Raw genomic sequence first — 14,029 nt, 5'->3', positions numbered from 1 at the left:
CAATCTCAAGAACAGATAATATCAATCATATCATGATTTCTTCAACATCAAAATTTTGAATCATACAAGAACATAATAAAACTTACATCCTTTTGAAATCTTTGAGGAAAGGAGCACGAAACTATTCTCAGATTAAAATTCTGACTGTTGGATCTCGCAAAATCCAATTTTAAGGTTCAAGGAAGAACTTGAGAATTGTCTATGGAATCCCTTGGTTTCTTGCTGAAAATCTGAAGGGAAATGAAAGGATGAATCTCATTTTATGCATGGCAAAGACATGTGGCTTAATCTTTGTACTGCACGTCTCACGCATATACGCGACTATCACCGGCGCATATGCGCGAGACTCTCTGTCTCCGCATATAAGGAATTCACCATCTCGCGCATATGCGCGTCCCATGTCGGCGCATATGCGCGAGACCTACTGTCTCTGCACATGTACAAATATCATGCTCGCGCATATGCGCGAGACCTACTGTCTCGGCACTTCTTCATTTCACATGCTCGCGCATATGTGCGAGGTCTTCTGCCTCGGCATTTGCTACTCGCACATATGCGCACCTCTCTGCCGCGCATGTGCGCGAAGTCTGCTGGAATAATACTCACCAATTCTCATGCTTTACCAATTCTTGTCTCGGAGTGGTCCTTCTATAATCACATCTGAAGGGATCGGTTAATAGGTGGAAAGTGTTTAGAAGGGGGGGTTGAATAAACACTATCGAGTTTTGTATTCTTTTCAAATATTGAGTTCAGTTTAGTGAAAAACTGACCCTTGGTATCTCGTCGGTCAATAACAATCAGTTTAACAGAAAAACAGTTGCGGAAGTAAACTGACTGAAAGATAGAATAACTGACAGTAACTGAAATTAAATGCACACGATTTGTTTCTGGATGTTCAAAGAATGGAATAACTCCTACGTCACCTCTTCTATCAAAAAGATAGGATTTCCACTAAAAGGCTTTGATCGAATACAAACTTTGTACTGACCCACTTCAGTTCGGACTTAACATTTGCTAAAACTGAAACTCTTAGTATACAATAACTTTTACAGTGTGTGACTGAATACAACACAACTGAATGAATCTAACAGAAGGTTTCAAAGTGGTAACAAGCTCTTAAAGGTAGCCTTAATTGCTACTGATAAATCTGATAAGAGTGAGCTTTGATATCTGAATGTGAGTTGTGATTTCAGCAGAGTAATAGCAAGTTTGAATAGAATGGTAGTTCGTGTATTTTTCTCAGCTGCTCTCATAACCTATTTATAGGCTTACTTCTCAACGGTAATATTAAATAACGTTTTGAATCTTTATATCCGTTGATTGCCACGTCGATATTCTCTGACATTCGTATATTGTAATCTCTGAAATGCGGCGTTCCACTATTTGTTGCAGTCTATTGTGTACTCCTTGTCGGTTGTCGTTCTTAATTGATGATGTGTACAGCTGAGGGATCAGCTGAAATATATTTTGCTAGAAAACACATAACTAATTGTTTCAACTGATCAGTTCCCAACTGATCAATTAGTTATATTTCTGATTCAACTGATGACGTTTATAATATTTAGCTGGTATACATTCAGTTGTGTAGTTCAGTTTTCTCGTATTCAGTTATATAAGCAGTTGGTTCGAAATTTGTTAAACGCCAAAACTTAGTTTTCAACAATTTCCCCCTTTATGGTGTTTGACAAAACTATGTCAATAAAAACTGAACAACTGAACTCATTGTAGATAATATAAGGATTTGATCAATTTAGCTTAAAACTGATGATCTTCAAAAATACAAGAACTGCTACTTCAAACTGACTGCTCTTCAACTAGAAGACTTCTTCTGTTGTTCTAGAATCTCTTTAATCTCTTCCCCCTTTTGTCAAACGTATCCATTTTAATAGATAATCTTCGAACATCAGTTGATAGGACGTTGACAGTAGTGGAGATACTTGAGACAACAGTAAGCATTGTGGTTTGCAACAGGTCTATTTTTCTTGAAACAGAAGTCTCCAGACCTTCAACTCGTTTGCTAATAGACTCTTGAGTTGCAGTGAGACTTTTTACTAAACCCCTGTTCTTTTGAATGTCATCTACTACAAGAGAGAAAGAGAGGTTACAGCAGCTTGAATGGCCTTCAATTTCTCTGAATTGAATACTTCAGAATGTTCTAGCTTCAGAGTGTGAGCCAGTTGAGTATGCTGAATTTTGTTGATGGAAGTAATCATCTGATTCATGTTATTCTGAAGATCCTGAATTTCTTCAAGAACTAAGTCAAAATCTGTGGATGAATGCGGAGGTGACTGTCCAGACACTTCAGGTTCTTGTTCTCTTGAAATTTGATCAAAGACAACCAAATTCCTGTCAGATACGATCGTTTCATTAATGGTCTGTTCTGGAACAGCTGTTTCAGTTATTGCTTCTTGAACTAGAGGAGGTGATGATTGATCCTGAGCAGGAGATGAGTTACCTTGCTGAATATGAGAGTCTATGGGATTGTCAGCTGGAGGATCATCGACTAATGCTACTGTATGATAATCAGCTGAGACTTGTGCTGGCTCGTCAGTTGGTAAATTTTCAATATTGAGCAACTGAGCCTCTATAGTGTCAGAAATCGCTCGATCAGTTTGATCAGCTGGTTCAACAGAGACAACATGCTCAGCAGGCTCTTTAATAGGAGTCTCTTGAGCTGCTTGATCAATTGAGTGATCAACTGATTCAGAAATAGGTACAGCGGTTTGAGATTCGTGTACTACCGACTGACTGATTTCATCAATATTTGCGAGTGTTAAGTCAGCCTCTGAATAGATTTGATGATCAGCAGCAGAAGATTGAGGCACATCCTGTACTGGCTCTTCAGTTGAAGCAGCAGCAGTTGGCCCAACTTCTTGGCTCTGATTTGATCAAAGAAATAGTTCTTTCTCCCCAAAGCTTGAATTATTGTAGCAACCTTGACCATTCTGATAACAGTTGCCTCCAGCTTGATGAATGTATTCAGCTTTGACTTCTTTTTCAGCTGTTTGGCAAATGTGTGCGTTCTGAACTTAGTCCATGCATCATAAATCTTCAGTTTTGATTCAGCAAAAACATTGACCTGTTCCCAAATGAGGTCAGTGTGAGTCTGAATGGCATTGGATGGCCTTGGCTCTTCAATCCACTTGTCTTTTCCTTTCTCATCAGTAAAAATATGTGGAATGTTCAGTCCAGAGTGAGTAGTGTCCACTCGTTCCTGAATGACGATTTACTTGGGTCGAGCAAGGGCAAGGATCGAAGGTCGATTGATTTGGATCAAAGGAGCTGCAACCTTTGTTGATTCCTTCTTCTTATCAGTTGGAATAGCTATCAAAGGAATAGCCTGAATAGGCTGTTGAGCATCTGAAGATTTTAGTCTCTCAGTTGGAATAGATGCCAACGTAGCCACTGGCTTTGTCTTCTGAGTCTGTTGCTTCTTAGTAATCAACTGATAAGGTGTTTCCTCAGAATCTGATCCACTGACTATCAGTTTTCTCTTGATAGTCTTCAGTTGTGCCAGAGTCTTGGCCCTTTTAACTGACTTGGGAGCAGGCTGTTGAGTTCCAATCTCCTGCTTGATCTTAAAAAATTGATCAGGAGACATGTCCAGTTTGGTCACTGGTGGCTGAATGTTTTTGGCATTGAATACTTTGAACTTTGATGATCTCTCTGAATCATCAGCTACCAATCCTTTGGCTTTCATCAAATAACTCATCTGAACATCAAATCCCTTGGACTGCTTGGTAGATTGGAGCATATTTTTCAAAAATTTGAAGATAATGCGCTTCCAGTTAAGTCTTCGTGCTGCCATGATAGCAGTGATGGCTTGAAATTTTTCCAAAGTAAGAGCATCAAAAGACCCTGCTTTCGCCAAAAGCCCCTTGGCTACTATATCGGCCAGTAACTGAACTTCATGCTTTAGTTCTTTCTTTGGATCGGAAACCTTGATTTTCCGTCCATCAGCTGAGATGAGGGTTTTCATCTCTTCAATATAAGATGCTTTGACCTCAGCAAGATTTGCCAATCCATCAAAAGGCAACAAAAACAGTTTTCCAAAAGAATCTTAAGAGATGGTCAACAACTGCCCATTTACAGTAGAAACGATGTTTCCATTAGAATTGATTTTTCCATTGGAGTAGAAGTCTTGAAGTTCATTGGTGTAAATCTCCTGCGAAGAGTGTCCCAAAAATGTCCTTAGACCTGCTGATTCGAGCTTCAGAAATACGTTTTTGACACCGGCTTCTCTAACGTATAGAACTGATCCAAAGTTAATAGACATAGCGTTCAACATGTGTGCGGGAATTTGGTTGGCCATTTGAAGTGAATGATTTCCTGCGAAAGCGAAAACTTGAAATTGCTTTTGATCTGAGAGTTTTTGTGTAAGCGTAAGGAAGAATAACTGAAATGGAGCGGGTAAAGTACTAATATACGTGACTGTTCGAATTATTTGGACACGTGTTAGTCCATGAAATACTGAATAAAAGACGTGTGTATGTGTGGTAAAAGCGTGTATTGAGTACGTGGATTAAAAAGGGTCCACGTTTCAACCTGTCATTTGGATGAAGGATATCATTTAATGCTATGATAAATCAGTCACGTCACTTAATTTGGAATAAAAAAATGGTTAATTTGTTAACTTATGTGAGAAGATTAGTGAAATAATCAGCTGAACGGTCAGTTGTGAAACTGTGTCTTTTCAGCTGAGAATTTACTAACTGCTGTCTTCTCAGTTAACATTTTAAACCAATATTCCCCCTTAATAAATGCATATAAAGATTAATAAAATTTAAGCACGAAGAATTAAATAAAATCTTATGCTTAGAAGGTTAATCGTCTACTGTAATAACGTTGTCCTTTCATCTCCCTTGACCCTAGCTATAAATAATAGTAACTCGGTTAGTCTCAAACATATCAGCAAATAATAATCAAAGGTTATAATGGCAGGTGCAAGCAGTTCAAAGAGTCAAGATATGGCTGAAGCTTTTATGAACTCGGCGGTGGAGAACAGAAAAGCTGCAATGGAAGATAAAGTCTTCCAAAAGATCCTTCAATACTGGGAGGAGCTTCAAGGGCTTCAGTTTCTCTATGAATGTGGAGAAGCTACCACTCCCAACCTGCTGGCAAAAATAAGAAAGTATCGGGAACGCTTGCACGTCTCCGATACGGCTGACCTCTTCGAAGATGGATATGTCTACCAGCTAATGCTTTATAAGGAACGGAAGATCCTAGAGCGTATAACAGCCTTTGATAGCTTCCTTAAGACTACCACCGATGATATAAACCGCTGGATGACCAAGTGGAGGTCTTTCGTTGAGGAAGAATACTTTGATGTAATCCGTAATAATTTCTTTCGATAAATAAAATGTTTATCAGTTTATCTTTGTCTTTTATTTTCCTACAAAGATTAATCTCAGCATTTGATGAATAAATCATGAGCTGAACATAATAAATGACAAATAGCAAACTGACATCAGTTAGAAAGTAAGAACTGATATGTAACACACGTTAAACGAAAACTGACATATTAGCAATAAAACTGATTAAGATAAATCAATTAATACAAGTATATTGCGAAAGTGAGAAAACTTAGTCTCAGGCAATAGTTTGGTGAAGATGTCAGCTGCTTGTTGTTCGGTTGAGACATATTCCAGTCGGATGTCCTTCTTCAAGGCATGATCTCTGATGAAGTGATGTCTGACATCTATGTGCTTGGTTCTGGAGTGAAGAACTGGATTGTAGGTAATAGCAATCGTGCTTGTGTTGTCACAAAGTATGGGCGATTTTTTAGCGATGACTCCATAGTCTCTCAGTTGCTGCTGAATCCAGAGCAGTTTAGCATAGCAACTTCCAGCAGCAAGATATTCTGCTTCAGTTGTGGAAGTAGCAATGGATGTCTGCTTCTTGCTGAACAAAGAGATCAGTCTGTCTCCTAGAAACTGACATGATCCACTTGTACTTTTTCGATCAAGCTTACATCCTGCACAGTCTGCATCTGAATAGCCAACTAGATTGACAGAGGAGTCTTTAGAATACCATAACCCAACATTTTGAGTGCCTTTCAAATATTTTAAAATACGTTTGGCAGCTGAAAATGTGATTGCTCAGGATCTGCTTGAAATCTGGCACACATACAGACAACAAATACAATATGAGGGCGACTAGCAGTTAGGTATAATAAAGAACATATTAAACCTCTTTAAAGAGTCGTCTCGACTGATATTTCCCCTTGATCAGTGTCTATTTTAACTGATGAGCTCATGGGAGTACTTGCAACTGAACATGATTCCATGCCAAATTTCTTCTGCAACTCCTTTGTGTATTTAGTTTGACTCATAAACGTTCCTGTCTCCATTTGCTTCACTTGCAGTCCAAGAAAAAATGTCAGCTCACCCATCATGCTCATTTCGAATTTATCCTACATCAACTTAGCAAATTTCTCACATAATTTGGGATTAGTTGACCCAAATATGATATCATCAACATAAATTTGAACGAGTAAAATGTAATTATTCTTTGAAAATTTGAACAATGTCTTATCAACTGATCCAACAGCGAAATCGTGATCAATTAGAAATTTTGAAAGAGTTTCATACCAAGCTCTTGGAGCTTGTTTAAGACCATATAAGGCTTTGTTAAAATGGTAGACATGATCAGGAAGAAGATGATTGATAAACCTGGAGGTTGTTCAACGTAGACTTCCTCTTGCAACTGGCCATTGAGGAAAGCACTCTTTACATCCATCTCGTAGAATTTGAAATCCTTGAATGAAGCATAAGCAAGGAATATTCTTATGGCTTCTAGTCTTGCAACTGGTGCATATGTTTCATCGTAGTCAATTCCTTCTTCTTGCCTATATCCTTGTGCTACCAATCTTGCCTTGTTGCGCACAACTGAACCATCTTCGTTCAGTTTATTCCTGTACACCCACTTTGTACCTATAACAGTTTTTGAAATTGGTCTTGGAACTAGGTTCCAGACATTGTTATGTGTGAACTGATTCAGCTCCTCTTGCATAGAATTTGTCCAGTTTGGATCAGCAAGGGCTTCATCAGTTTTCTTCGGTTCCAATTGTGATACAAAAGCTGAATGAATAAATAAGTTGAGCATCTGATTTCTAGTTCTCACCGGATCAGATGGATTACCTATCACCAATTCTGGAGGATGTGATTTCTTCCATTTGTATTCAGCATTTGTTGTATCCAAGTCAGCAACTGCTTCAGTTTGCAACTGGGTGTTTTCTTCATTTTCAGTTGCTGTTGCATCAGTTGGTAATTGAGTATCTTCAATAGGCTCCACCAACTGATTTTCAGGAACTACTTCCTGTTCAACTGATTTATCCAAAATTTCAGGTTCTGGTGTTTGAAAGATGTTTTGATTGATATGGCTTTCTTCTTCATGATCATCCTCCAAACTGATATCTGTAAATCTGTCAACTAGCTCAACTGGATCAGTTTGCTTATTTGTTAGTACAGTTTCATCAAAAACGACATGTATAGATTCTTCAACATTTAGTGTGTTCTTGTTAAACACTCTATAAGCTTTGCTGACTGATGAATATCCTAAAAATATTCCCTCTACAGATTTAGCATCAAAGGCTTTTAAAAGATTTTTGTCATTGTTAAGAATAAAACATCTGCAGCCGAATATTTTGAAGTAGGAAACCACACTTTTACGTCCGTGCCAGATCTCATAAGGTATTTTCAAATGATTTTTATTAATCATTGATCTGTTCTGAGTGTAACACGCAGTGTTTACTGCCTCTGCCCAAAACCTTGGAGAGATGCCAGAATCAGCAAGCATTGTTCTAGCAGCTTCTTTAAGGGTCTGATTTCTCCTTTCAGCTACACCATTTTGCTGAGGAGTTCTAGCTGCTGAGAGCTCATGCCTAATTCCAGCATTTTCTAAAAATTTTGAAAGAATTTGATTGATGAATTCAGTTCCTCGATCGGATCTGATTCTATCAATTCCAACTTATTTCTCGTTTAATAGTCTTTTGAAAAGCTTGATCAGTTGTGCAGCAGTTTGGTCTTTGTATTTGAGAAATATAACCAAAGTAAACCTTGAAAAATCATCTACAACTACCAGGGTGTATTTCATTCCCCCTAAACTCATGACTTGTATTGGACCAAATAGATCCATATGTAACAGCTCTAAGCATCGGGAAGAAGATTTACTGCCCTTGTTCTTAAAAGAAGATTTAACTTGTTTACCAAATTGACATGCTGAGCAAATTTTATCTTTGGTAAAATCCATTTTGGGCAAACCAGTGACAAGATCGTGATTACTCATATCAGCAATGAATTTTAAGTTCAGGTGGTTTAGTATCTTATGCCACAACCAGTTTTTAGAAGATTTTGAAGCAATAAAACATACTGGTGCATAAGGTTGATCATTCCAACTGAATTTGTAAGTGTTTCCACACCTTTTGCCAGTTAGTATGACCTCATCAGTTGCATCTTTGACTGAACAAAAATGTTTGTCAAACTGAACTGAGAATCCATTATCACATAACTGACTAATGCTAATCAGATTATACTTGAGATTCTCAACTAATAAAACATTATTAATGATAAAGTTACCATGGATAAGCTTACCCTTACCCACAGTTTTACCTTTGAAATTATCTCCAAAACTGATGTTTGGTCCAGTGTAATTGATAAGTTGAGATAGCAAATTTGTATCTCTTTTCATGTGTCGTGAACATCCACTATCCAAGTACCAGATTGATTCCTTGCTTGTACCTGTTACCTGCAATCACACACAAAATATAATATTGGTACCCTTTTCTATTTGGGTCCAAGATTGATTAGTCCCTTCGGAATCAAGACTTGGATTAGTCTAACTGACTGTCCAGTTCCTGTATTCCAGATGGTCTTTCTCGACTTGTGTGTGCTCGGTGTGTAGTGTGCTGACGATACAACATGTGATTTGCCTCTGTTCAACTGATTGTTCGGCTGATATCTTTTCTGAACCAGATTGTTGTTATAGTAGTTGGAGTAGCCATTTGAATAATTCCTGCTGAATCTTTTTGTCAACTGACTGCGTGAGTCAGTTAAAATTTTTGGGCTATAACCAATGCCATATCTTCTAGCCTTGTTCGTACTTTCAGTAGGCTGTTCAATCAGTTTACTTGGCTCAGGTTGTTCTTGTACCATAACTGATTTGACAAAGTGAATGTATTCCCCTTTGACCATATTCAGTTTTGGTTGAGTGTCATTGGAAGTCATTTCATCTTGGTTACTGAACCCTAAACCAGTTTTATCAGTAACTGATTTCTGAGAGTTCTGTCTATCAGTTAATGCAGCAGATGATTTGTTGCAAACCTGAATAAGCTCAGTTTGCTTTGAATTTTCAATCATTAACTTCTGAATCATTGATTGATTCCTGCTTCTTTTAGCATTAATCTCAGCAATCTCCCTTTTCAGACTCAACTCATCAACTGATTCATCAGTTTTAGTTTTATTGTCTATGGGATCAGTTTGCTTTGCTTTGGCCTTTTTAAAAGATAAGGCAAGCTTTCGATACTCATTAACCATGTCATGAAGAGTTGAAATAAGTTCTTCTCTAGTGAAATCAGTTGAGGCGAAGTCAAATACCCGTTGACTGCTTGACTCCACTTCTGTGTCATCAGCCATTAGACACTTCACTTCCTCCTCACTATCACTGGAACTGCATGAGGTTTCTGGCTCTGACTCTTCGTTGTCAGTTTCTGCCCATTTTGATTTACTCTCTTCAGCTAAGAGTACCTCATGCTTCTTCCTGAAAAACTTCTTATCATCCCTGGGTCTCCTCTTGTGCTCATATGATTTCTTCTTTCTTTCAGTTGAGTTTTGACTGTCTTTCTTGGGTTTGGTATAGTCAGCAATGAAGTGACCAGGTTTTCCACAGTTGTAGCAAGCATTTGAATCTTCTTTAGAGTTGTTTCTCTGATAATTCTTCTGGAAGTTCCCTTGGTTTTTCCTCATAAATCTTCAAAATTTTTTGATGAACAATAACATAGCGTCATTGCTTAGTTGATCAGCAACCTTCTCGACTGAACTAGTTGGTTCTTTTCTAACAGCAGCTAAGGCAGTAGTTGCTGCTGGAGTGGATGGTTCTCCTTCACGAGTTTGCAGCACAAACTCATAGGCCTTCAGATCGGCAAATATATCATGAAGCTCAACTTTGTTTAGATCCTTGGATTCCCACATTGCCATGGTCTTTACGTCCCACTCCTTGGGAAGACCTCTGATCACTTTTAGAGCAACTTCTTTGTTGGTATACACTTTTCCAAGTGCATTGAGTTCATTTATGATACAGCTGACTCTTTCATCATATTCATGCATTGATTCTCCAGCTCTCATCTTTATGTTGTCAAAATTCTGAACAGCAACAAAAAGTTTATTCTCATTGGTTTGTTCATTTTCATCACAAAACTGGATCAACTTTTCCCAAATCTCTTTAGCTGTCTTGCACATTTTGATTTTACTGAACGTTACTTTGTCCAGCGTTTTGTAGAGTATGTTCTTTGCTACATTGTCCAGATTTGCTTTTCTTTTGTCTTCAGCAGTCCACTCATCTCTGGGCTTTTCAATTCTATGAGGTGCCCCATCGGTGATTGCAACTGCTCTGTTGGCTTTCAGAATCTTCAATTGGTCCGTCAATGATGACGTACCACATATCATCATCTTGTGCAGCTAAGTGAGCCTGCATCCTGATTTTCCAATCATCGAAGTCCTCTCTGGAAAACATTGGAATCTTGTTAAAGGAAGACGTGATCAATAGTTTGAGTAGAAATATTCTTTTGACAAGATACAACCGCTCTGATACCACTTGAAAGGATCGGTTAAGGGGATCACCATTGAGCTACAATAGCTTGGTTCTTGAATTATTGAACACCGATGAATTAAATCGAGTTTGGTATTCAAACCAAGCGAAAAATACTCGAAATAATCCTTCGTAGAAATCGATTAAATATTTTGTAAAGCATTTAAAATATATGCAAGTTGAATGAGTAAAAATATTTTAGTTGAAGCATTTTATCAAAAACTTGGTTTGCAATATTTTGGTATTTGAAGAACACATAAAATGCTTCAACGTTGCATCTTTAAAAACAATGGAAATTATAAGTAAATGCAATAAACAAAAAGACACGAATTTGTTTATGGATGTTCGGAGACTTCAAATGCTTCTACGTCACCCCTTCTTCCCCTTGTTTAAGGATTCACTCCTACGTCACACATAAACAAAAAGACACGAATTTGTTTAAGGATTCACTAGAAGACTTTGATTTATACAATTTTTTGTACAAACTCATTCAGCTAGGACTTATCCACTGCCTAAACTGAACTCCTAGCACTCAAGATTGTAGGCATCACCTCACAATCAACATTATGTTTAACGTCTCTTGCCAAGACTACATACACAAGTTTAATGTCTTTGTGCAAGACTCACTCAACTAATCTTTTCAGCTCAAACTCTCTGTATATGTGTGAGCGATTGTGTGTGAGGAATTTTTCATTTACAGTGTACATCTCAAATGTATCCTTACACAAGGGCTTGTGCTCTCAACTAACTGATTTCTTTATTCCAAGTGCCCAAGCTTTGAATCCCCTTCAAAAGCTCTTGTTTGATCTTCAAGATGTTGTATTTATATGCTCCAACAATGATATATACGTTAGATACAAGAATATGACCGTTTGGAAAGTTTTTGTACTGTTTCTGGAATTGCAACGGTCAAATTCGTCTTGCTGGACATTTTCTCGACTGGTCAACTCTGGTCAACTCAACTGGTCGTTCAGTTCAACTGGTCAGCAGCTGGTTCAGTTCAGTTCAGCTGGTCAGCAGATGGTTCAGTTCAGTTCAGTTTCAGCTGGTGTGCTGAAATCAGCCTAACTGATTTCAGTTTGTGCAGAACCAGTAGCTTCATCGTCATTTATCAGCATCTTAGGCTTTGATTCAGACTTTGACTTCTGAAGATGATTTGTAGATCTTCGTCTTATCGTTTCAACGCATACTGAATCGCTTCATTTCGATAATCGAGCTGAGAGATATGACCATAATACCGCAGCTGCTCAAACCCAACTGATTGTTGTCTTCGTGCGATCAGTTACGATCAGTTGCGATCAGTTTGACCTAGATAACATCCGATTTTTCCCAACTGACGTGAAATATGATTTGTTCCAAATTGAGCTTTCTAATCAGTCCAGTATTCAGATTATCATTTGAATCATTCAGTTGAAAGATATCTTCAAAACATCGAAGCTTGCCCGAAATTCCGTTTGTGCAGATTCAGTTTCGGCTTGCTTCTTGTTTTAATAACTTCACACTTGAGTAAATATGTTAGAAACACAATAACAAGTTTTGTTAACATAAAAATCAAGATTGCGAACTTGAAAAGTTCCAACAACATCAATTTATCAATTAATAATCTCGGATTAAAAGGGTAAAAATCTCAGTCATTACAATTCTCCCCCTCTAAAATCTGATTTCGCCCACGAAATCACAGGCAATCAAATCACATACAAGAAGGAGATATACAGAAACTAAATAAGAAAACTCACATCAATGAAATAACTCTGAAAATTTCTGTCTCATATTTGATTCAGTTTCTCAAGTAGCTTTTTCAATGCCATGACGACTCTACTGAACTTTCACAAGCGGAATAGTCTTCGTTCTGAGCTGCTTTTCTTTACGATCTAGAATCTGGATCGGTTTCTCAAAATAACTCAGAGTTTCATCAAGTTCTGCCTCATCTGGCTGAAGAACATGAGAAGCATCAAGAAGATATTTCCGCAGCATAGACACATGAAAGACATCATGTATACCAGATAGAGAAGGCGGAATAGCAAGTCGATAGGCACGAGTACCTATCTTCTCAAGAATCTCATACGGCCCAATATAACGAGGAGATAATTTTCCTTTCTTGCCAAATCTGAAAATTCCTCTGAAAGAAAAAATCTTCAAAAATACTCTGTCTCCTTGTTCAAATTCTAACGGTCGACGTCAAATATTCGCATATTTGGCCTGTCTATCTTGAGCTGTTTTCATTCTCTGCTGAATCAGCTTCACTTTCTCAGTCATATCTCGAATCATATCAGGTCCAAGTTCAGGTACCTCAGATATTTCATCCCAATAGAGAGGGGACCTATACTTCTTGCCATACAACGCTTCAAACGGAGCCATCTCTATACTCATATGATAGCTGTTGTTGTACGAAAATTCACAAAGTGGTAATGAATCTTGCCAACTAGTGCCAAAGTCTAGCACTACAGCTCTAAGCATATCCTCCAATGTCTGGATAGTCCCCTCTGACTGTCCGTCTGTCTGAGGATGATATGCAGTGCTCAGATGTAATTTCGTACCTAGAACTTCTGTGCCAAAAGTGCGAAGTAAATCGAGGATCACGATCTGATACAATAGACTTCGGCATACCATGCAATCTGACCATTTCTCTGACATAAATCTCTGTCATCTGGTCATGTCTGTACGTCATTTTGTACAGAATAAAGCATGCTGATTTGGCTAATCTATCAATAATGACCCAAATCGCATCGCAACCTCGGGAGGATCGTGGTAGCTTCGTAACAAAGTCCATAGAAATGTGATCTCATTTCCATTCTGTAATAGATAAGCTATGCAACAGACCTCCTGGTTTCTTTCTTTCAGCTTTCAACTGTTGGCAATTCAAACATCTAGATACAAACTCTCCAATGTCTTATTTCATCTGTTTCCATCAACACTGTTTCTTCATATCATTGTACATCTTTCTGCCACCAGGATATATACTCAAAACTACAGTGCGCTTATGTCAAAATCTGTTGTTTCAAATCTGAAATATTTGGCACAACAACTCGATTATTCACATATAACACATCATCACGAACCTCATATTCTGATTGATGCCCTGATCTGACCATCAAAATCGAGTTCTGAATATTCTAATCAACTTTCTATGCTTCTTTAATTCGAAAAATCAATTCTGGTTCAACTTGAATGGCATAAAATCTCAAAGGTTGACCATATGTCTCAAATACTAATCCAGAAAGACAGC

This window comes from Primulina tabacum, chromosome 9, assembly GCF_025594145.1.
Source record: "Primulina tabacum isolate GXHZ01 chromosome 9, ASM2559414v2, whole genome shotgun sequence".
In the NCBI taxonomy this organism is placed as follows: Eukaryota; Viridiplantae; Streptophyta; class Magnoliopsida; order Lamiales; family Gesneriaceae; genus Primulina; species Primulina tabacum.
Note: the sequence above shows the minus strand (reverse complement) of the source record.